Source organism: Nelusetta ayraudi, unplaced genomic scaffold, assembly GCF_046127955.1.
Source record: "Nelusetta ayraudi isolate G7.1 ecotype Tasmania unplaced genomic scaffold, CSIRO-AGI_Nayr_v1 ptg000094l, whole genome shotgun sequence".
NCBI lineage: Eukaryota > Metazoa > Chordata > Actinopteri > Tetraodontiformes > Monacanthidae > Nelusetta > Nelusetta ayraudi.
Genome location: NW_027466144.1, coordinates 2,769,880 through 2,795,328, shown reverse-complemented (window position 1 = coordinate 2,795,328; position 25,449 = coordinate 2,769,880).

Here is a 25,449-nt window from a genome sequence, read left to right as displayed (position 1 = left end):
GAGCTGCACGCTGAAAAATGTGCTGAATTTACTCCCTCGGATATATACATGTGTATGTATGCATATATTTTACACTGAAAGGTTGTGAGTCAAACGCAAAGAGACGGGCTTTTGTCCAGACGGAGCTTTAAAGTTGTTTTATATGAAGTGGTTGCTGTTTAGGTGCCATAACCTGGTTTATTGGGGCTTGTCAAAGGCAAAATATCAGTTATTAGACTCCCAGTAGCTGCGTTTCCATGACGTTCCATTATGGGTTTTTTTTTTCAAAATAAAAGTGATATGCAAGGTGTTTCCATGACCAGTTTTCTTTTATTGCGATAATTAGGTTTTGCACAATTTTAAGGGTGATGGAAATGCAGTCAGTGAAGGAGGAACAAGATAGTTTGCATCCAGGCTTGTTCCCAGGGTTCAGCCTGAATGTCGGTTATCAGGCCGGTAAAAGACTCACCTGGACAGCCTCGAGTCATCACCAGCGAACTTTGCAAATAGCCTCGTTTTTGCCCGGAAAATGAAATGCTGGCGTGATGTCACCGATGTGGAGTGTGCAGAGGGGAATAGGAGTGCAGACGACGGGGGCGGATCGATCCTGGCGCTTGCGTGGAAATCGCCCTGTGATCGGCCCGACGGGGCTGAGGAGGTGGCTGTTAACAGCCCCGGCGACACACTTTGGCGACTGAGAGCACTTAAAGAGCAGCGAGTGCTTTCAGGGAGAGTGTGTGTTCGTGTGTGTGTGCGTGTGCGTCTGTCTGTGTGTGCGAGCGAAAAGAGGAAAGTGAACAACTTTAATGAGGGTATGATCAGTGTGCCGCCACCGTTCCCGTCATGTCGCCAGACGAGGAGGCTGGCAGGCAGCGGTGACACTGAGAACAACCCCCCCCCCCCCCCCCCCCCCCGCCCGCCAACCCCACACACACACACACACTCTCCACCCTGTTGCTTGCCGTAATTTCCTTCCATTACGGCGTCTTTGGCGAGGGAAGTGGTGGAGCCGTCGGAGACATGCAGGTAGAAGAGCAGCGTAGTGGTAATAATGATAGTAATGTATAAAAAAAAAGCAATGTATTGTCTCAGAGCCAGAGTCAGAGATGCCTTGTTTTTTTTCACGGGCCATTCACGGTTCCTTGGAGAGAACATTATTTTCCTTGTGTGTGTGTGTGTGTGTGTGTGTGTGTGTGTGTGTGTGTGTGTGTGTGTGTGCGTGAGGATCAACAGATGATTTGGGGGCCAATAGGGGGCACTGGGGGCCTAATCCACAAGTTCGGGAGCAGGCAGTACACTGAGTAACACACTCACACACACATACACACACACATACACCCACACACACACACACACACATACACATACTTGCTCTCCTTTTCCTCCCTCCTTCTCTCTCTCCTCCGAACCTGTTAAACTCTCTGAGATGAAAACTTCTGTGCCTTAACTGGGCCCTGCGCTGTCAATCTGCACCGACAGTGGACGTGACCGCCGCCGCCGCTGCCACCGCCGCCGCCGCCTCAACCATCATCAGCCAATCACTGATGTCTAATCAGGGCCTGATTGGCACCCCCGGGTGTAAATGGCCTGCAAATCAATCAGATGTGAAGTGCTGCTCTTATTATAGCCGCTGCTTTTAGGGGCTGATTATTCGCCGCGTACATGCATCCTACTTATGCAGCTCAAGCCGCTTATTACCGAGCCCCAGAAGCCCTTCCTCTCGGCTGTAACCCCTCCGCTCGCTGCCCCCTCGCCAGCTGCTTTAAAGCATTCTGCCTTTCCGCCATTACCGGGTGGCGGCGAGGCAGCTGACCCGCTCCGCCTCGCTAACTCAGGAGCAGCGGTTACCAATGGAAACGCTGCGGTGGCGGTGGCGGCGGCGGCGAGGGGCAGCGTTCACCTTCACTTCTTTGTGTGATGTGCTGCTGCTGCTGCTGCTGCTGCTGCTGCTGCTGCAGGAGGGAAGGACAGAGAAAAAGAAAGAAAGAAGAGACAAACAAAGCAGCGAAACGGCTGCGTCTGACTTGGCAACACTGATGTACGCGTCTGTGCAGCAACTTCATTCCTCCCACCCCTACCTCACCCCCCCCCCCCCAACCCCCCCAGCAACCAACCCCACCTGCCTTTAACTAATGTACTCCGCCAGCCTCAGCGGTGACAGAGATAAATTAGCCGAGGGGTGGGGACGCTTGAGCGGCGAGCGACCCTCCGACACCAATTAGCGGATTGATTACGCGCCTGAGAGAAGCGGACGCTTGTCAATCAGCGCCCACACAAGGCAGGGGGGTGCGGTGGTGAGGGGGGTGGGGGGTGGTGCGGTGGTGAGGGGGGTGCGACAGGAAGGAGCTGGTTGCGGCGGATGTACCTGGAATGTTGAAGGGAACAAGGGGCGCTGCTCCAGTGGTGGTGGTGGGTGTTGGTGGCCATACAGAGGCACTGATCCATGGGGGAGCGCGTGACGCTCGGCGCCGGCGCACAGAGGCGGCACAAGGTGCAAAATACCACCGTGGCTGCACGGTGGAGGCTGGAGGAATACCTTCACAGGCCCGCAGGAGGAAACAACTCGAGGCAACACACACGCACCTATCGTTGTTGTTGCTATTGTTGTGGCTGCAGAACCCCCCCCCCCCCACTCCCTCACTAGACCCTGCCCCCACTCACTTGACCCCCCCCCCCCACCACCACCACTTCCTGCGGCGCAGCGTCTGATTGGATTATTGCTGAAGCTTGTTGTGTAAAAGGGGGAGAAAAAAAAAGAGATTTGCGCACATGTATGTTCTTGTTCCACACACACACACACACACAGACACACACACTGAGGCGTCCCCCTCTGTTATCCATCAACCCCCCCCCCCCCCGGTCGGCGCCGTCCTCCGCATGGTGACAGCCCTGTTCGCCTTCATTTAGCAAGGACACACCGGCAAGGACAGAAAGTAAATAAACGCCAGCCGCTAAATTTAGTGCCGGCCGGCCGGCTGCAGGAGGAAGAGTTCTGAGCTCTGAGGGAAGAGCTCGTCGTGACCCGTGGCTCTTCAAGAACCTGCCTTCTCTTCACTTTAGCGCCATTTTCCAAGGCTAATTACTGCCATGAGCCTCACTAGAAGTCCGTTTGCCCCACCCGTTGCTTTTGACGGCCTCCCTATGTGATGTCACAAAGGGGACATGGAACAGCTCCGTGCGTCCACCTCTTCGACACTTCCGAACTTCAGTCGGCGTCAGTAACAGCAGGAAGCTGGTGGTGCAGGAGCTGAAACTGGTTCATATAGGTAGGCTGTAAACAGAGGGCTAAGTTGTTTTTTTTTTGTTTTTTTGATAAGAAATAAAAAAAATAAATCCCCTAATTAATTATTATTTATATTTTTTTGCTATTTTGCAGTTAGTCAACCACTGGCATCTGGGACAAAAAGCAAACACCTGAAAAGATTTGATTTTTCTTTTTATTGATTTTTTTTTTTTTTGTTTGCAACTCGTCTGTCTGTCTACAAACGTTGTTTTCTTGCTGAAGGCTTCCAGGCAGGTGGACGTGCCGGCCCGCCGGGCTCAGCGCGACCGCAGCCGGCCAGTTAAAGCCGAGAAAGATAAGGGCACAATTAGATTTGGCCCGCAGGAGGAGAGACCATTAGGTTTCTGATTCTCTGCCTCCCACTCAGAATATATGGTCCACAGTCACTCTTAAAAGGATGAGATGATGACATCACCTCCATATTCAGAACAACCGGCCGCATCAAAGAACCAGAGGGAGGGAGGAGGGAGGAGGAAGGAAGGGGGGGGGGGAGGAGACGAAACAGAAACCAATTTGTTAGATTAAACATTTCTCATGCGGCCGCGTGATTTAGAAGCTCTGCTGACCGCAGTTTGTGCAAGGTTTTTTTTTTTGTCTTCTTCTTTCTCACTTCCAGCAAGAGACGCGGCGTTCCGTCGATTTCTAATTATAGGCCGCAGACGCAAGAAGGTCAAAAGCTTATTAAAAGTCGAGATTAAATTTCCCAACGCATATTAGCGGCTGCCCCCCCCCGCCACCCTCTGACCAGTATTTGCTAAGTCACGCTGGTGCAATGAGCCACGTTCCTGGCGTTGCACTCGTAGTTCACCGTCGCTGACGTCGCTGACGTGCGGATCTGAGCAGACACCTGGCAGCCGGAGGTGAACGTTTCCTGTTTCATCAGGCGTGGGGGTAAACTACAGCCCACAACTGGCCTGTTAAGCTTTTTAAACCGGCCCGCTGACCTTGAACAAATTACATTAATAGTAAAGTAAGTAAGTCATAAGACAGCTGTATTTCATCCCTTTCTTCAGTGTTTTGAAGAGTTATTTCAATCAGGAGCTAAAATATAAACTACCTACTCAATGGTCAAGGTCATTGTTGCCGTGATAAAGTGGACTCAATATACAACTTTTATTTGTTCTACCAACCATAGGAAAGTAAACTGGAACTTGGTGAAGCCAAATGAATGCAACCTGTTGGGACGGAGGCCCTTCATTTGACGAGACCTTATCAAACTCAGAGGGAAACCAACGACATCATCTGAAAGTCTAGCCGTGTAGTAGCATGTTCCCCGCGGACCCTCGGGGTCAAGCGGGGTCATCACAACAAACATGGCTTTTTCTCTCCTTCCCTGCCCGTAAAAAGACTCGGCTTCAGTCGGCGGGGCCTCTAACGAACGAACGGCCCGCGAAAACACGTGCGGACAGACGCCTCAGTGGAGCAGCTAAGCTGTCGCGAGCAGACGAGGCCGTTTCAGTCAACGGCATCGATCTCGCTCAGACGCACTAAAATAACCTCCCCCTGATTCTGCTGCTTCTTTTCTTTTCTTTTTTTTTCCCCCTCCCCCCTTCTTCTTTCACCCACCTCCCCGCCACCTCCCCTTGGAAAGCTTCCAGCGCATCTAATCGCCTCCCGGCTCTGATACGGATCCAAGTTCACCTTCCATTACCGCGCCATGATCCTAAATCATAATTGAAAAAAAATTGATTACCGGATAATGACGTGACACTTGTTTAATCAACTCACCGCCGAGCCAGGCAAATAAGCTTACACGTGCACGCCGGCCCCGCCACTCGCTCTCTCTCTCTCCTCCCTCTCTCTCGCTCTCTCTCTCTCTCTCTCCCCGTTTTGCGGATAATGAAAGCTGCAAGGTGAAAAGCACTTTATGAAATGAATGGCTGAAACACTGCAGACCATAGTTATTATCGGTCCAGGCTGCAGGCTGCGGGGCTCCTGTGAAGACCGGGGATGCGGCTGGGAGTAATCTCTAACTGGATTTAATTGCTAGGTGGGGAGCGGGTGTTGGGGGGGGGGGGGGGGTTGTGTGTGTACGTGTATGTGTGTGTGTGTTTGGTTGTTTGGTGGGGGGGGGGGGTACAATATTGATGAAAGTACACACAATATTCGGCTTTTTGCGATCTTCCTCACAAGTGTGTTGTTGTTTTTATTTGTGTGTCTCTTTTCTTTTCGTCTTTTCAATCCGGGGTCGTCGTCCTCGCGGCCCCGCCTCCGTTCCGAGGCAGCCGCCGTAAACTATTAATTATGGCTGCGCTGTGCCGGTGGAAGGGTGATATCGGCGTGGCAGCGCATTTAGAGTTTTGCCCTTCATTTTTCCTCGGTGTTTGCGCTCCGACGCAGGACCGGGCATGTCAGGCAGTCTAAACGCAGAGTCTGAGGCTAAACGTACATGTGCACAAACGGCCTGGAACAATAGCCGCGTTTGCATTCGCCCTAGAATTGTAAATATTGCAATGAAAACCGCTCATGGAAACACCCGCTCACGTGACCAGTTGATTTCAAGTCAGGCCTAGCTAATGCTAAAGAGTTAGCGTTGACGCAATTGGCAGCGTTTCGGGTGGTGCTCAAGCGGCTGTCGGAAGAGTACGCCAGCGCCACCTAGCCACCGGAGTAGCGACCTGGTTGAACCGGCTGCGCAGGATTTGATTGGCTGGCTTGGATGTGACTGACGGAAGGAGCCGGAGTTTAAAACACGTATTTGTGAGGACAATAACGACTTGACGTTGCGTCACTGGCAGAGGCACAATCTCTGATGAGCACCTCATTCAAATTGTGTGAAGCGGTGAGAGTGAGTAGTGCTGATCTCACACAAGACTGGAAATCACCTCAATAACTGCAAATTACTAAAATAACTTCCAGTCTTGTCCCCCCCCCCCTTTTTTTTTTAATTTCATATTTCCGGGAAAGCTTTTCATTTGCACTTAAACACATATTGGATCCCTTTGGGGGTTTTTTTGTTGTTGGTTTTTTTCAGTTTTCATTTTAATCTGCTTTTGATGTGCTCCTCAACTAAGTAAAGGTAGCTTAATGCACACGTATCAGCGGGAATTACAGGAGGGCTCCTGCACACCGTCAGCCACACTTTCTTGTGGGCTGGCTAAGTAGAGCTGGCTGCCGTCGGAGATGAAGGGACCACTGTGAAGTTTTTACATAGATGATCGTGGCAGATTTTCCTCTTTTTTATGTCCTCTGCTCCGACCTTTGAACATGGGATGTGTTGCCAAGGCAAGTAATTAAGTCAGGGGTGCAGCCATTTCCATCCCAGCTCTGTCAAAACTCCCCGACGGAGAGAGTCACCAAATAATGAAAATTAAAGATCGATACTTTGCAATATTCCGATCCGGCTGGCAACATCCCAGGTGTGTGTCTGTGAGTGTGTGTGTGTGTGTGTGAGACGCAGCGATTACTTCAATTGTGTAATGAGGTCATCGAAGCAAACTTAATTCTGGCCAAGATCTGAAACTGTTTTTTTTTTTTGTTTTTTTTTTTGCTTGGCTCGTAATTCAGAAATGCCTGCGTTGAACTCGTTGCTCTGCCTCCTCGGAAGAGGAAAGTATATTACGTTTTCTAAATTGCCGAAATAATAAATGACAAAGCACTTTTTTTGCAATGAGGTAAGACTGAGTGTGAGACTTTTTGTGCGTTTGTGTGCGTGCATTTTTTTTTTTTATTGCGTTTACTTATTTACTTCTTTTTATGGAATGAGCCATATTTAAGATTTTTACATTGTTGAAACTCTATAAAATAAAGAAACATTCCAAATAATAAAGAATTTCCTTTCACTTTGCAGAAACTATAATAAACCTCTCACCTGTTCTGACAGCGCCGGCCCGCCGGGTCATTGCGCACACACCTCAACGCTGCAAATCTGTGGGAAGCAAATCACTCACTCTTTCTTTTTCGAAGACTTAAAGTGCCACCGTAGCGGCGATGTTTGTATCGAGGTTTTATGAGCCGTGTGGGACTGAAGCGGCGCAGAAACGCTGCATCACCGTTCCCACAGATGAGGCTGAGCCCCGTCTTCTGATCAAAGGCGCCGCTCGACACTAAGAGCTTCATCTAAGAGTAATACATTGGCGTGTGTGTGCGTGCGTGTGTGTGTGTGGAGAGGGCAGGGCGGGGTGAGGTGTGTGGGTGGGGGGGGGTGACATTGCAGTCGGTGTGGGTTTATCAGAGTGTGACGGATGAAGTCGTGCCTTTCGGTTGCGCCGGCTGTCTGGTGATCCCATTAGCTTCCTGTCTACCTGCTGCTGCTGTTACAGCAGCATGTGCTGCATGATATAATACTTGCATGTAATACTCGCGAGGCCCAGACGGTGACTGTGTGAATTCAGACGAGAGCAAAGTGGCGCTGCATCATGTCTGTTTATGGGATGAAAAACGGGCAAATTAGGGTTAAGACGCATGATTCCTTAATAGTCTAATTACATGCGTCTCATTTGTATCAAATGCATTTATTGAAAATTAATTTGCACTAAATTCAAAATTGGGAAAAAAAAATTAAATATTGCAATTTTAAAGCACGTCAATTCACACGGAAGCTGCGGCGGCGCAGCAGAAGCTTGTGACTGACAACACGCTTGATTTCCCACAGCAGACATGACATGAGCTTCCAGGTATTAACCCAACACAACGGCACGCAGATATGATGACTACGTACTGTTGACTTCTGAGGCCCTTTGTTTCTGTATTTTTATTTTTTTTTCAATGTAGGTCAATTCAGGATTGTGCGCAGAGCTGGATTTGTACCTGCCAGTTCTCATACTGGTACCTGGATTCATTTCGACCTGAAAAACAAATCCGCTCGACTTCCCATCAACATGAATGGGGGGGCCTGAGGAGATAATGACGGGTTGTTGTGTCTTTTTAATCACAGGTTAAGTGTCACACTAATATTTGCACTCGCGAGGAAAGTAAGGACGGTTTAAGGACGCGGGGAGACATAAATAAACAAGACTTTGCCCCGAAACAACACAAGCCGAGACCTGTTTGTATGTCGAGGCTTAATACAAACTATATTTAATTTATGCTGTGAGATAATGGAGGGGAAACAAATCCCATAGATTAGCGCAACCTGGCGGTTAAATGTTCGGCTTTCTGGAGATCGAGAGACTTTTTTTGTTGGATAATTACTTATGTGAGGGAGCTCTGCTGGAAAACTAACATTTAAAAGTGGGTCTAAGACGCCACCTTTATGATAATTTGTGTACCGCCGGGCTGCTGCGCGACTTGTGCGCAGTGAGGAGGAGGATCTCCGGGCGCCCCCCCCCCCCTCCTTTCCCTCCGCGTCCTGAGCATCTCCGCCTCCTCCTCGCCGGAGCTGTCGATGATGTCATCGCTCAGCCAAAGACTTCACGATATTACATCATCGGCACCAAACCTGCGCTGGATAGGACGCACAAACACACGCACACAAACACACGCACACGCTCGGGTGGGGTTGGGGGAGGTAATTAGGCTTTTGCCGCTCAGCCTCCATTGTCGACATTCAGCAGCCTTTCACCACTTTTGAATGTGCCGCTAATTTGGCGGCGACGGCGCCTTTTATCATGTGAGCAGATGCTTTTCAGTCATGTGTGATGCTTTCGGCTTGGAGGTGGCGGCAGCGGCGGCGGCGATGGGATGGGGGGGGGGGGTCGTGTGTATCAACTCAGGATAGTCCTGAAGACGTGGCGGGGAGGGGGGGGGGGCGGCGGATAAGACGGAAAGGAGGCCCTGCATGGGAAGAAGTTGTTTGACACTTTTATAGCGCCATCTGCAGGATACGCTGCCATTAGTACCTTTGAAGAAACACCTCCACGCTAATTAATGTTGTGCTGTTTTGGGGGGGGGGGATCACCTTCGATATGCCGCGTTAGAAGAAAACGTTGGTGGTTTGATTGTTTTTTCGCGCCGGTCTCTTCAGAAAGTATCGGCCCTCTATTTTCATAACACGCTCAGGGGCATTAAGAGCTGGCGGCGTGTCGGGGCACGTCCGGAACGAGGCGCTGACAAACACAACTGCTACTCAAAATGTGAGTAAATCATTTAAAATGCATCCATCTTTCGTGGGCCAATGGGTTTTTTTCCTCTGTAATTACACGTCTGTCTGTCTGTCTGTCTGTCTGTCTGTCGCTGTGTCTGAAAAAACGCAAATCGCAGAAAGTTCATGATTCGGGTGAATATTGATATTAGTAGACATTTTTTTAGATTTTTTTTTATACCTCTGTTTTCTGCCTTGGACAGTGTTCGGTGCAGCCTAATGTGATTTCAGAAAACTTCAAAAAGCTATAGTTAGCCCTCTGTTTGGAACTGTCCAGCGCAAAAGCAGCTTGGTTTTCAGCATACCTGCTAAAGCTGATGTTAAAGTTCCCATTGCAGCCAGTCACATTATATGTGGCTCCTCATATGTGACTTCCCTTTGTGCTTCCCTGTCCTGGTGCAGAGCCCCAGACAGGACTCGTGTCGTGTCGTTGCACAAAGAGTGAAAAGCATTTTGCAGTTCCTGGAGTTCCCGCCGAGCCAATGTTTACCTCTCCCGCCTAACGAGCCTGCCGAAGTGCAATCACACTTCCGTAACTCGACTCATCGTCTGAGTACAATCAAGCCTGGGATTAATCCGAGGGAGAAGATGGTATTAAAATCAATACTAACGACCCCACTTCCTCTTTTAAGAGGGCGGCTAATGCCCGCGCAGAAAATATCGCTGCAACTTCTTCTTTCTCATTATTTTCGTTTCAATCGGTTTGAACTTCTAAGAAAAGGCTTCCACCTGGAGGAAAAAGCCGCTGAAATCCCAAATCTGTTGGAAATGGATTTTTCGGGGTCATTGGCACCCGAGGCCTCGATTGACGCCCAGCAGCAGACGTAGTCGGTCGGGATGAACCGGTTATCATTCCCCCCCCCCCGGGTCGCCTGATCCCCGCCAAGTGTGTCTTCTCCGCCGCTCAGCTGTCTGTCGCAGTTGAAACGCTTCTTGCCCCATAAATCACCGTGCATCTCATGGAATGCCACCGGCGTAAGCCGAGATGTTATTAATTAGCGAACGGGCGTTCTTTTTCTGTTTTTTTGGGGGGGATCAATAGCACATTCCAGCGAGATCTGTCCGAGCCTGTAACGCGAGTGACTCTCATTCCTGCTCAGCTGCAGACGCAGCGAGTCCAGCAGAGAGCAGAAGAGAGGAAGAGGAGGCCTCCTGTTTGTCTTCTAGGAAGCATGAGGGGTCTGTCCGTCTGCAAACAAAGTAATGTAAAGCTGGAAGTTGGCAAATTTGGTCCCCAGACTGTCGTCTGCATCCAATACAGTCAAGCAAATAGGCCCTATACTCTTTTTCTTATGTGGCTTATGTGGCTTGTTGCATCCTAAACAGGATCCCCATACATGAACAAATAGTTGTGTTTTTGTCTGGAGTCGTCATTGCTGTTATATCACAGTAATTAGATTATTTCAATTTGGTCTACTTGCTTTAAAAGGGAATATTGTCTTCTATTTACCACTGAAATGCTAATACTTGTGCAATATAGACTAATGCAATACAATACAAATGCAATATAGACTCTAGATGTTTCTATATGGCCCTGCGATGAACTGGCGACTCGTCCAGGGTGTACCCTGCCTTCGCCCTAAGACAGCTGGGAGAGGCTCCAGCAGAACCCCGTGACCCTGAATAGGAATAAGCGGGTATAGAAGATGAATGAATGGATGAATGAATGTTTCTATATTCTGAATTATTGCTCATAAAAAGCTAAAACTTGAAATCTTATATCAAAGCGTAAAAGTCGTACAAAGATGGAACAACGACCTTGTTGTGAGTCGCTTTTTCTCTCTTCTGTGTAAATAGTCCTCCGTCTTCATCACTCTGTTGACGTTTTTCAGTTCTGAGCCTTCATTATCTTCGGAGTTCCCATCAGTCTGCCTTCAAACTGGATGTTCATCCCGTCAGATTGAGGTTTTCGGTCCTAAAGAACAAAAATCCCACAGCCGCTGTGTTGAATGCGTGTGTGTGTGTGTGTGTGTGTGTGTGTGTGTGTGTGTGTGTGTGTGTGTGTGTGTGTGTGTTTGCGCGCTGACTCACCTGGATTCGTCGACCCGCTGGTGTTCAAAGTGAAGTCAACCCAAATCACACATTTTCTACTTTCTCATGTTCGGCTAAAGTGAAAAGCCAGGCGCTGACACACTGTCTGAGGGATAAAGCGCCGCGTGTAAACAGGCTGATGATGCCTAATGAAGAGGCCGCGGGCGTGCACGTGCAGGAAGACGACGTCTGTGCCCCCCAAAAAATGTAGTAAAATCATCGTGCACGTCACCACCTGAAGTCGATGCAGTGCGTCCGCGACGTGTAAAGACTTCCTGCCGTAAATATACATCGAGATGTGTCGGCTTTTGTAAACAGCGAGAGAGAAATCTTTTTATTTTTGTTGCCTCGCACAATTACGTGCGAGTGTCATCCCCCTCTTTTTTTCCCCTGGAAACCCTGTAATATTATTCTTGCTCACCGTGAATTAGGGACTACGAAAATTACAGGCTGGAGCTTCGCCTCGCAGTTTTTATGAACTTTAAGTGCTGATATTGATGGAGGGGTAATGGTAGTCCTCGGCCCCGAGTGTAAATAGTATCTAACGTGATTACTCTTTTATCACGTGGAGGCGGGGGAGAAAAAAGGGGGGAGAATTGCACCAAGGGAAGCGATGGAGGGAAGAGAGAGAGAGAGAGAGAGAAAAAAAGAAACCTCCTTGCGAGCGTCCCAGACTGAAAAACACAGGTTTATGTTGCGGCGTGATGCCACGGGGCAATTAAAATAAGAACCTGAGCAAATATCGGAGGGACCGGGTTGCTCTGGTCCCGGCTGGGTGTAGAAGGGAAGAACTGCCCTTTTATTCGCAGCCTTATTGACTTCGCTCATTCAGATATTGACTGGCACTTCAAACACCTGTGCCATGCAACACTGATGCAGCGTCTTGACGCTGCAGCAGGGACACACTGGAAATGATTTATTCCTAATTGTGCTATTTTTTTTTTTATTTTTTTTTTTCAATCAAATTCTGACATCTATTCGAGCAGTTCGCTCACAGGGTCCTGCAACCAGTGCGGGTGTGCAGGGCAGTCGGACGGAGGCAACAGATTTGGGGCCAAACGGCCGAACCTGAACCCGAGTCTGGCGAGTCGGGGTGGTTGACCTGAACCGAGGAGACGCCGATGTTTGACTTGAAGGCCTGTCGTCCCATCGCAGCATCAAGTGGACTTCCCTTTGGCCACGTGACAGATCGATCTGGCTGGCTGCTCCTGCGTTGGCGGTTAAGCAGCTGTGAAATGATTATTTTTCTTTTCTTTTCACGCTTTATTCATACCTGCGGTTCGGTGGAGTTGCGCCGCGTCGGAGGAGCTGAGACTCTCGGCCCCCGTTGGGCCTGGTATGACGAGGGTAGGGTGGGATTCGGGGGGGGGGCTGAAGTTCCCGCTCATTATCTTTCAATCGAGGGCTCTCCCGTCCGCCTGCAATCACAGTGTCATTGTTCACCTCATGTTGTGGAAAAGCCCTTTTGACAGAGCGCCGTGATGAATCACCTGGCTCAGGCCTTTGCAAAGGAGGACAGCTTCAGATCCCATCGCGCTCTTTTTCTGTTTTGTTTTTTTCTTTTCGTGGACGCAGGGCGACGGGCGGAGGAGGAGTGGGGGGTGGGGGGGGTGAGAAGGAAGGAAAAAAAACAACCAGATTCAATTCATTTCTCCTGCTCTTTCATGTCTCCTGCCCGCTTTTTTTTTGGAGGGGGGGGGTTCTTCTTTTTCTTTTTCGTGTGCTACGTGTCGCGCGTTTTTCTTTTTCCCCTTCTTTTTTTTTTTTTTTTTTTTTAAAGTTATTCACCGCGCGAGCCCTCTTCTTCTTTTCTTCGACGCCGGGCTCCGCAAAGCAAATATCTGGCGGGTTTAGTTCATAAAGGAAGCGCTTTTACTCGCTTCAAGGTGCTGACGGCAGGGCGCAACGCTGTTCTGTTGGAAGGGCTTAGAAAAACAAAACTTTTTTCTTTTCTTTTTTTTTTTGGCGGGGTGAGTGAGTCCCGGCCGCCAAATTAAGTGGCGTAGGATTCCAGCTCTTCCCCCTCGCTCATGCTATGGAAAACCGTCTCCTCCCCCTCCTGCAAGCTGCAGCAACGTGGAAGAACTTTGTCGTCAAAATTCTGACGTCTTTGTTTAATTTTTTTTTGTTTTGCTTTTTTGCACTTATATCAACTCCTGAAAGTGAAAAGAAGGGACAAATATAAACTTGCAACGGCGGCGTGTGAGCACATGATCGGCGGCGTCCGGGAGGTGAGCGAGTGTTTTTCAAAGAGGCCGAGCAAAACATCAGAGAGGAGAACCGACCAGGCAGAGGGAGTCGTCATCAGCAGCGCCTGTGATGTCAGCCGGTGTTGTAGTCAAGACCCACCGACAGCAAGACCTTATCAAGACTGGAGAGTGTCCAGACTGAGACTGTATATGTCAAAGAAAAGTAATAACAGAACAGAGCAAATACAAAAAACAGAAAAAACAGTCACTTTTTTTTTTCACTTCAGGTTTGCTTCCAAATCGAACAGCAACATCTCTTCACCTTCACTTATACAAACACCACGGTGATCTGATTAAGGCTGTAGACAAAGTGTGTATGTGCGCATGCGTGCGTGCGTGTGTGTTATGAGGTCCCTTTAAAAATGATGCCACGCACAATTAAACCGGGACGTTGGATCAGAGGGAGGAAGTTTTCTTAGCGCGTTTTCTTCGTTATTTTTCTTTTTCCCGAGCACAGAAAACATCCAGTGGCTCCTCTTCCTGCTTCACGCAGCCTTTAAAATCTCCCTGAATGCGAAGGGCGTGTTCGAGGGCCCTCCGCCACTTTGTCCCCGATTTATTTTTCACTTCTTCTTCTTTTCAGAGGCAGATACTGAATGAGGCGATCCGTGCAATCAAAGGCGCTCACACACACACACACACACACACGCGCACGCACACACAGACAGAGAGAGAGAGCTAGAGAGAGAGAGAGAGAGACTCTGGCAGAGTCAGGAGACCTGGACAAACCCTCTTTTTTTTCCCTCCTTTTCCTCCTTCTTCTTCTTTCTCCCTGCCGTCTGCAGCGGGAGGCCTGACACCTGGGCAAACACTGCAGCGCGGCGATCTGTCATCAGCTATGGAAAGCAGCACCAAAACCCCGGCCGCTTTTGTCAGCGCACAAAAGAAAATGCCTCAAATTAATTTAGCAGTCGGCATTCATCTTCTGCCGGGGCTTAAGGCCTCGTCTTAGGGCTTGCGAAACTGCGAGGGGCTCATGGGGCTTCGTGTAAGAATTTTCTTTTTTTCCTTCTTTTTTTTTTTTTTTGGCCGGTTGCTGGAGCCGAGCGCTGTTAAGACGTGACATGTTGACTGCGGAGTGAAGTATGTGTACCCTGTTAATTCAGACGCTGGCTAATGCCGAGGGATCTGCCCCGGCCCTCAGATGTGTTCCCGCCTTCCTTCCCTCCCTCCACCTCTGAGCCCCCTACTGCTCAAACCTACTGCTGCTCAACCCTACTACTGCTCAACCCTACTGCTCAACCCTACTGCTGCTCAACCCTGCTACTGCTCAACCCTACTACTGCTCAACCCTACTGCTGCTCAACCCTACTACTGCTCAAACCTACTGATGCTCAACCCTACTGCTGTTCAACCCTACTACTGTTCAACCCTACTACTGCTCAACCCTACTGATGCTCAACCCTACTGCTGCTCAACCCTACTACTGTTCAACCCTACTGCTGCTCAACCCTACTACTGTTCAACCCTACTGCTGCTCAACCCTGCTACTGCTCAACCCTACTACTGCTCAACCCTACTGCTGCTCAACCCTACTGCTGCTCAACCCTACTACTGCTCAACCCTACTGCTCAACCCTACTGCTGTTCAACCCTACTGCTCAACCCTACTACTGCTCAAACCTACTGATGCTCAACCCTACTGATGCTCAACCCTACTGCTGCTCAACCCTACTGCTGCTCAACCCTACTACTGCTCAACCCTACTGCTCAACCCTACTGCTGTTCAACCCTACTGCTCAACCCTACTACTGCTCAAACCTACTGATGCTCAACCCTACTGCTGCTCAACCCTACTACTGCTCAACCCTACTGCTCAACCCTACTGCTGCTCAACCCGACTGCTGCTCAACCCTACTGCTGTTCAACCCTACTACTGCTCAACCCTACTGCTGCTCAACCCTACTGCTGCTCAACCCTACTACTGTTCAACCCTACTGCTGCTCAACCCTACTGCTGCTCAACCCTACTACTGTTCAACCCTACTGCTCAACCCTACTACTGCTCAAACCTACTGATGCTCAACCCGACTGCTGCTCAACCCTACTGCTGCTCAACCCTACTGCTGCTCAACCCTACTACTGCTCAACCCTACTGATGCTCAACCCTACTGCTGCTCAACCCTACTACTGCTCAACCCTACTACTGCTCAACCCTACTGCTGCTCAACCCTACTACTGCTCAACCCTACTACTGCTCAACCCTACTGCTGCTCAACCCTACAACTACTCAACCCTACTGCTGCTCAACCCTACTACTGCTCAACCCTACTACTGCTCAACCCTACTGCTCAACCCTACTACTGCTCAACCCTACTACTGCTCAACCCTACTGCTGCTCAACTCTACTACGACTCAACCCTACTACTGCTCAACCCTACTACTGCTCAACCCTACTACTGCTCAACCCTACTGCTGCTCAACCCTACTGCTGCTCAACTCTACTACGACTCAACCCTACTACTGTTCAACCCTACTACTGCTCAACCCTACTACTGCTCAACCCTACTGCTGTTCAACCCTACTGCTGCTCAACCCTACTGCTGCTCAACCCTACTACTGCTCAACCCTACTGATGCTCAACCCTACTGCTGCTCAACCCTACTACTGCTCAACCCTACTGCTGTTCAACTCTACTGCTCAACCCTACTGCTGTTCAACCCTACTACTGCTCAACCCTACTGCTGCTCAACCCTACTACTGCTCAACCCTACTGCTGTTCAACCCTACTGCTCAACCCTACTACTGCTCAACCCTACTGATGCTCAACCCTACTGCTGCTCAACCCTACTACTGATCATCCCTACTGCTGCTCAGCCCTACTGCTGCTCAACCCTACTGATGCTCAACCCTACTGCTGCTCAACCCTACTACTGCTCAACCCTACTGCTGTTCAACTCTACTGCTCAACCCTACTGCTGTTCAACCCTACTACTGCTCAACCCTACTGATGCTCAACCCTACTGCTGTTCAACCCTACTACTGCTCAACCCTACTGCTGCTCAACCCTACTACTGCTCAACCCTACTGCTGTTCAACCCTACTGCTCAACCCTACTACTGCTCAACCCTACTGATGCTCAACCCTACTGCTGCTCAACCCTACTACTGATCATCCCTACTGCTGCTCAGCCCTACTGCTGCTCAACCACACTGCTGCTCAACCCTACTGCTGCTCAACCACACTGCTGCTCAACCGTAATACTGCTCAGCCCTGACTTTCAACCCTACTTCTTAACCCTACTACTGCTCAACCCTACTACTTCTCAACCCTACTGTTGCTCAGCCACTACTTTCAACTCTGGAGCAATGAGACCAAACTTTGATTGGTATACAAGCATAGCTTTTGCAGCATAAGTGGGCACGGCTGTAAAGGACATATATTGAACAAATATTTATATATGTAGATAATTTGATCACTCCCATAGAGTGCATGAGACTCATAAAGTGCATATACATGCAAGATGCAACAACGTTGGCAGGATACTGATGTGAATGTACCCGCTCACTACCGACAGGTTTGACTTGTATATGTACATATAATTGCAGGTACCTATAGTCCAGATCTCACACAAAACGTAACACTAAAGCAGTGACCTCAGCGCCATTTCCATGGCAACGCGGCTTGGCTTGGCTGCAGCCTGTGCTGTGCAGCCAGTCAGACGAGCAGCACTGACGGAAGGGCAGCCGGTGTGACGGGGGGCCTTTTTATTTTCCCCTCCGAGCGCCGCATTATGAGACACGCCGCTCAGACTTGATGGCACACCGGAGGAACTCGTCACCTAAGCTCTCCAAACTAGCCGCTAATCCACCAATATGTGAGATGTGACATGAGCCTTTTCGCCACTCGCGCATCTCATTCGAGGTCGCCTGATTCTGTGTCGGCCGCTGTCCGTCCCGCAGCCACCTTGTTGTTCTTCCTTCTTGCTGCCAGATCAGGGCACTCAGAGGGGAGTTTGCATGATACCAGTTACCGCGATACCTCTTTTTACGACACATTTCCTTTAACGCCGCTGTTTTGTTGCATGATGCGCAGCCGCAAATGTCAGACGCTGTCCAACGGTCCTCGCAATGTCACTTCACTGATTTATTTTATCCTAGAGGTACAAGTGCAGGCCGAATGAGGCAAAAATTGTTGTAACAATCCCTTCAATTGAAAAAAAGTATCAAGTATTTGTTTGTTTGCACTTTTATTTTTTTAATTTTAGAAGTATGAAACAATTGTCAGTCAATAACCGAAAAAGCACACAGGACACACAGGAGACATGAAATTTACACAGAAAAGAAAATCATTGGCACTTTAAATAATTTCCTAGTAAGTGTTAATATACAATGTTAACATATTATAGATCATATAAATAACCTGACCATATACACACCTTATTTTAGGGCATTTCTGAGACATTTAAATGATTCTTGTTTGCAATCTACAAATACCGCGTGATGCCTTCATGTCCTCTTGTTAATTACGGTGTCAGCTCAATGTTTTGCTTTGTTTTTGTTTTATTTTTTTTAGGGGGCAAGGGGGCGTCACCGCTAATAAAGTCCTCTCTTAAAAAGGGCTCAAAAACCATTAAGTGATTTATAAGAACTTAATTGAGTATTTCATCATTCAGTTGCCCAGTTTTTGGGGTTTTTCTTTAACAAATCCGTGCGTGTTGCCGTGAGGATGAACAATGCACTTTGTCAGGCCAGCGGTCTCACGGCCGGCTTCCCCGCTGCGTCCCTTTCAACGACAGGTTAGCCACCGGGGCAGATTAAGCCTTCTCCCCTCCCCGATCATCCAGTAATACCAGCGGGCCGCATAAAAGCCCGTGTTGGGTTTTTTTTTCTTTCTTTTTTCGGCCTGTTGAATGGTGGCTTATGGCAGCTAAAGACCTCTAGAGGGGGGAATCCTGAGGGGATTACTCTCACGTTCTCCATGAAGTGGGAAATCAAAACAGTCTCGAGCGTCTGGGGTTGATCTCAAACAACCAGCATTCCCCAGCGCACACACATCCGTGCTCATTTACAGACATGTAATTACACACACACACACACAAACACACACACACACACAGATAAACTTGGGGCGCAGTGGCTGCACTCATCCTTCTTAGCCATTGACACCCAGGAGGTGTTTTTTTTTTTTTTCGGGATCCGCCAGCATCTAACAAGGGCCAACTCCACTCTGAGAGGATTAGTGTAAGTCGGATTGATAATGAAATCATGGGCTGTGTAGCTCTTTGGGAGGATTTTATACAAAAGAGGCCCCCCGAATTACTTTTCCTGCTCTTTCTCGAAAATCTTTCTTCTATACGGTGAGAACATTAAGAGCAAGAGTATGAATCCTGCTCCTGCTCTCCCGCCTCCGCCCTCCCCGACCCCTCCATCCCTGGCGTTTCCTGAACATTTCCATAGAGAAAGTGTCCGGGCGCGCTCTCTCATCAGCAGCGGAACACATTGTCATGGCGTTAATCTGCTGTAAGGCCCCGCCGTTCCCTTTCACGGCAAGAATGTCGTCCGGGATTACACACACCAGCGGCGTCCCCCGCACCCCACCCCCCGCCCCCCCTCGCATCAATAGATTATTGCACAAACTAGGTGCTAATGGCACGCTGGCCAATAGTCAAGTGTCATCATTAATTTCTGAATGATGATATAATGCAGTAATCCGGTCTGCTCCGCTGCCCGGCTAGCGCTCCCTGCAGGAATAAACACCAGGTGCCGCAGTCATTTATTTTGTTTTATTAAAGAACAATGGCTGAGATATCGGACCATATAAAAATGCTTTATCCCTCTATTGTGTAAGTTCCTTGAACGCCGCACAGTTTTACGAGGGCATTTTATCGTTGGAGTCACTGTGACTGTTACAGTGGGCTCTAAAGACCACGGCGCAGCCTAATAAGATACGGCCAATGTAATGGCATGAATCGCATGGGATGATTTCTTTTATTTTTTACTCACCGCCATCGCTGACATTTTACTGTGCAGTTCCGAGTAAAATGTGGCTTTCGACAATTCTCCTTAAAAGGCCGATCCAGTCACGGCAACACTGACTGTAATCAGTTGCTCACACTTGGTCTCATGGTACGCTCAGTTGTTTGGTGCTTAAGTGACTTTCTGATGATTTGGTTTCTTTTATTTAGATCATTTGCACATGTTCAGAAAGCTGCATCTTCTAATCAGGACTGTCCTCAAGAGGCCGAGCCTCTGTGATGCGTTCAAGAACCTGTCCTCCCAAGCCGGCACGTCATCAAAGGGGTTTTTAAGAGTTAAGGATTTTTAATTGTGTTTTTTTTTCACAATTCAAGTGAATTTCATAAACACACGCGCAAACACGTTTGGTTCTAAGGAAACACGAAGGCGAACAGCTGTTAATTCCTTGCTTGGCAAATGATATGACGCATCTGTCAGTGAAGTGGGCTTTTTTTTTTTTCTTTTCTTTTTTTTTTGGTCCGGCCTGGTCAGAGCATAAAGAAAGCAGCAGCAGCGGTGGTGACGAGTCACAATCCCAGCGAGGCTGACCTGCAGCTTGTTCACAGAGGAGGGAGAGGGAAAAAAAGGAAAAAGCTTGGTGGAGAAATGTAGGTCAAAAGCTAATTATGTGGTCTGGCAAGTGGGGCTTATATCAAGATATTTCGCAGAGACTAACACAGATCTGCCTCAACACGCTCGCCCCTCCACCCCCCGAGACGCGCGCGCACCATGTGACCGGCTGGGCGGCTGTTTGTTTGGGTACAGTCACACCTTCACCCCAGTCAACTTCACGGCCTTCAAGAAAATAAATCCCAAAGTCCAAAACATTTGTATGGCTCTGATCAAGTTGCCATTGGAAAGTCCCACCCCATCCCTTTTATTTTGGCGGGGTTGGACAAAGTCGCAGGCCAACATTGATATTTATTGAAAAAATGTCTTCCTCCAGATAGAACAGTGATAGAACCTTTTTATATGGACCCAAAAAAGTTTTGTTGTAATACAGAATATGGATCAAGCAAAGCTGAATACTACACAATAAATAACTTCATATTACACACGTGCAAAATCACATTTTTAATGAAAGAAATACATAAAAATAAATAAAATCTAAATAAAAATCATAAATGCCTCTCTTTTGTTTGCAGCCCTCTGATTTAAATTTCAACAGGAACCTTTTTCCACGGGCTAATAATACATTTAAAAATAAAATAGCAATAATAAACCTATTGAGTCATAATAATGTCCTTCAATAAAAGTGCAACCATTCAAGCCCAGGCCTTGGAGTAGCAAGAAAAAATGCATCAAGAAAACAAAGTCTTCGTCTTTTAAAGTAAACAGTTTGCCAGAAAACCAGCAGAGCATTCTGGGATTTGTAGTATCGGCAGTTACCTATGCTGTCCTGCTCTAGCAGTGATTTAGCATCACCTCGCGGGCCAATGGTAATTACACTGCGGGCCACATTTGGCCCGCGGGCCAGAATTTGACACCTATGCTCTATAGGGATCAGGTCGGGCATCTTCCGGGGGTTTCCTTCCCAGCATGCCTCCTACCCCGCAGCCAGGAAGTGGAGTTTTTTCGGGCCTCGGCGTTGCATTCCACACGCTGCCTCCAGTGCAAGCTCGCAGGAATGTCGCCCTCGGAGTGCGTGGGATTAATGTTTAACGCGGCGCTGCGGCGAAACGCTCAACGGAGTCTCGGCGCCGTGTTTTCTTAAGTGCTCCGCCGCCGCCGCCGCCGCCGTTATCAGCCGCTCACTCATAACAACTTCTCCTTCTCTTTGTTTTTTATGGCTTGCGAGTGATTGATGCACAGGTGGGTGTGTTGCTGTTGTCTCACAGGTACGTTGCTGACTTTGACAAAAAAAAAAAAAAGGGGGGGGGGGGGGGGTCAGAGGCAAATATTATTGTGTGCCGAGCGCTCATTCTTGGCTTAGTAAGGTTTCAGCCCGACTGGCTCCGCCCTCAAAGCCCTGCAGGCCACGCCCCCGACCATCGGGGCTGCAGCCAGAAACGCATGCTCGGTCGCACGTGACCGTTTGTTCCACGGCTTCCTGTTTGAGTCGCGGCCTCGTTGACGGCATTTTTTGCGGTCATCAAATTTGAAGATTCCATCCTCACCTGGGATCAGCGCTGAAAAACAGACATAGATACAACATAGCAATCGACCGATCAAAATGTCAAAAATATTTCTTAGCTGACTTTGCCAGGGCAAAGATTCCTCCTGACACGTCCTTTTGCTCTTCAACTGTGCGATGACATGTTGCGTCTGTCAGCAACACACACACACGCAGAGAGTTGATGCTTGAATTGTTTGATTCCTGTTTGATGATCAGCGAAATGGCCTTGGACAGGATGCTGAGCTCCGTCGTGAACTCCGCGATGAGGTCGGATGGCGGCATTATAAGAATTCCGTCACACCAAAAAGATTTTTAGAAAAAAATGACGAGGCTTTCTGACTTGGGGGGGAAAAAAAAGAAAAGGAAGGACGGCTGTCAGGAATTTATCTCTAAATGCAGGAAAAGGAAGCAAAATCTTGTTGGCAAAGAATGTGAAGGGTCTCGGGGGTTCGCGGTCAAACATACCCCCCCTCTGCCTCCCACCCCGCCCCCCTCGGAGCGATCATTGCACTGATTGGGTGACAAAGATGAAAAAAAAGACCCCCCCCTCCCAGCCACCTCCTCCACCTCCAACACCCTCCACCCCCCCTCTTTCAATAACGCAGACTAATGTTGTGCCTTTGCTCGGGAGCGGCTGTTGCCCCGGGTGCGTGTGAAATGCTTGGCGTGGGACAAAGTAAACCACGGCCGGTGCCCACGGCCCTTTGTCCCCAAAGCCTGCTAAAGAGCCCTCCTCACAGGTCCAGCAAACACACTCTCCAGACTCTCGGCATATCTCTGAAGATCCTCCCTTTGTGCGCGGAAACACATTACTCTCTCAAGGAGAGGAGCAGGGGAAACAAGGCAGCGCTGGTGAAAAGGCTTAAGTATGCCCCCCCAGCTCCCCACCCACCACACTCCCACCCTAGACCCCCCCACCCCCCCACCCCCACCCCCGACTACTACCACCACCACCACCTCCCCTGGATGATAATTGGGGACTGAAACACTTTTTTTTTTTATCCGCCCCAAAACCTAATTCAGTGAGTAAATTGCAACATGGGGGAAAAACATGAATGGGGGCCCCGGGGTGGGGGTGAGGGAGGGGTCGGGTCAGGGGGGCGGGGGGGGTGGTGCGCGGTGACTCAGCCGGGGAGTCGCTCTTTGTGCCCCCCACCTCACCCGCCGCCGACCCCCCCGACAAAAGGGAAATGTTCTGTTAATCAGCATTGTTATATAAGTAAGTGTGCTTCCCTTCACAACCTTCAAAACCCCGGGGGCGACTCGACGCGGCCCTCCGAGGGAGGAGGTGGAGGAGGAGCAGGAGGAGGAGGAGGAGGATCGATGAGAGACAAGCCTTTGTGGTGTATTTTTGTTGTTTTGTGTTATTTTTTCTGTCCGATTCCCTCGCAAGTTGGCCCGGAAAAACCAAGCGGCAACGCTGACCCTCGGCCGGCTTACGGCCCCGATTGTTTCCCCCTGCGCTCGTATGAAGGGGTTGGGAGGGGAGGGGGGGGGGGGGGGGGGGAAAGGAGCGCAAAGCAGATTAAAATTGGAGCAGGAATGCAAAAAATTCCCCTCTGTGATCGGGATCAGCCCTGAAACGGAACCATTTAAACGACGCTACGCAAATGTTTACCCCCCCCCCCCTCCCTCCCCTGCCCGCAGCCCACTGCGCCACCCACATCCCTGACTCGCGGCCAAGGGGTTCGTCCCATCAACCCCATACAATTGTACCCAAATTATAGAAATTATACAGGATACAAATGATGAAGCGTCAGACAGGAGGAAGTGAGGTGCTGAGCAGTTGGATGTTGCAGGTAGGTCAAATCAAAAGGAGACCATTAAAGAAAAAAAAGAAGCCAAAATCTTTTAAGTCAGATTCTCTCTCTAAACAGGCCGACACCCTGAAACATTTCTCTCTCTCTCTCTCTCTCTCTCTCTCTCTCTCTCTGTCACTCTCTCTCGCTCTCTCTCCCCCCGTGTGATGTCGCCGAGGATCGATAGCGGGTCCCACGTTATTTTGCAAACACGGGCGTCCTAAAGACCGTCAACACATTACGACGCTTCAGGTGTCCCAAAATAATAATTTTCTCCAAACGTGCCGCGAAAACACGACATGTGCTCAGAGGCGCTGAAACATCTTTTTTTCTTCTTCTTCTCTTTCTCGCGTTAGAAGAGGAGTTGGGTGACGATTAACTCTGTGTGTGCTTGTGTGTGTGTGTGTGTGTGTGTGAGAAACGTGACCTGAGAACGTAACCCGACACGTCATGTTGGAGCATTTTCCCCAAAATCGGATTTATGCGCCTCTTCCATGCGGCCGAGTGAGACTGAGTCGTCCGCATGGCGACGAAACCCAGGGCTCTGATTGGTTGGATGGAGAGGCCGCGTCAGACACGTGTCACCGCCACGTTTTTTTCTTCTTTTTTTTTTTTATAAAATTTTAGCAGCAACGTGTGCACCCGGGCGCAAAGCGAAAATCTCACTTGAGCCTTTCTGTGGAAAGCGAAAACATGGTCTGGGCCTCGGTGCCGCTGCTCTTCACTCTGCTGTCAGTGAGTTTAAAGGATTGAGATTTTTTATATTACTGCAAAATGACCAGAGCATCCATGATGAGTCATGTCGGTTGTGCAGCGAGCACCTGTAGAAGTTCCTTCAACTGTTAGTAGTGCAGCTTCAGCTTATGTGTATATGTGCATGGATAGTATATATATTTTTTTATAATTACTACATTAATTTAATCTCTAAAACTCTCTGAAAACTTCGGCCCTTTTGAGCACTTCTCATCTTTGCGCTGCTCACACGTTCTCGCCACGGTTCAAAACACCTCAGGCCGGAGCTCCTCCAGATGGACGTGCAAGATTCCAGAACCAACGACGGGGGTTACAGCCGATTAAAACGACGGCGGAATGCGTCGCAGGCGCAGGTGGAGGGTGAGAAAAAAAAAATTGTGAATGAATCAAACGACCTCGGCGCGGCAGCCGGCGGTGCCACAAAACCCTCGGCAGGTCCTGTCGGGGGGGAGAGGAGGGGTTAGAAAATGAGAGCATCTAAAAGAGCAGCTTGAGGCGGCGATCTCAGGTGATAATTTTCCAAATTGCTAGTCTGCCCCCCAGCCCCCTATACCTCCCTCCTCCCCCTCCCCTCCTCCAGCCGCCTCTGTGCACAGGTTCAAATCCCTCCCTCAGACAGATGACTGTCTCTCATTACGCTTCTTTTCACGCGTCCAACCTGAACGGGTTGAGCGGCGGTGTGGCGAGCGCCACGCTAATATGCATTATGTAATAGAAAAAAAAAAAATAGGTGGGTGGGTTAGTAGCAGCAGCAGCAGCAACAGCCGCAGCCGCAGCAGCAGCCGCAGCCGCAGCAGCAGCCGCAGCCGCAGCCGCAGCGGTGGCACTATTTGTTTGGACAGGCTGCAGCGAAGGGCGGAGGTATGTTAGTAAGAGAGGAGCAATTCACCCCCACAACCAAAACGTACATTTTCAGATTAGATTCGCACACCAGAGCAGCATATGTTAGATGGCGTAATTTAATCTATCTGTCTTTTTTCTTCTTCTTTTTTTTAACCCCTGGTTTGTTTTTCACGTAACCAGGTGGTGCATCGTCGTCCACCTCGTCTGCCTGCGCCCCTTCCTGGGAATCCCGGCTCCTCTGGATTTTTTTTTCTTTTTTTTTTTTTTTCGGACATAAAGGGTGATAATCTCCTTGGAATTCCGACGGCGTTTTCTTGTAGACGCGAGGCGGCGGGGGAGAGTGACGGACAGTGGGGTCGGGAGGTCAACGGGAGCCGTTTGCTGAGGCCCATCTGTCGGCTCCCCGCTCTGTTTACGCA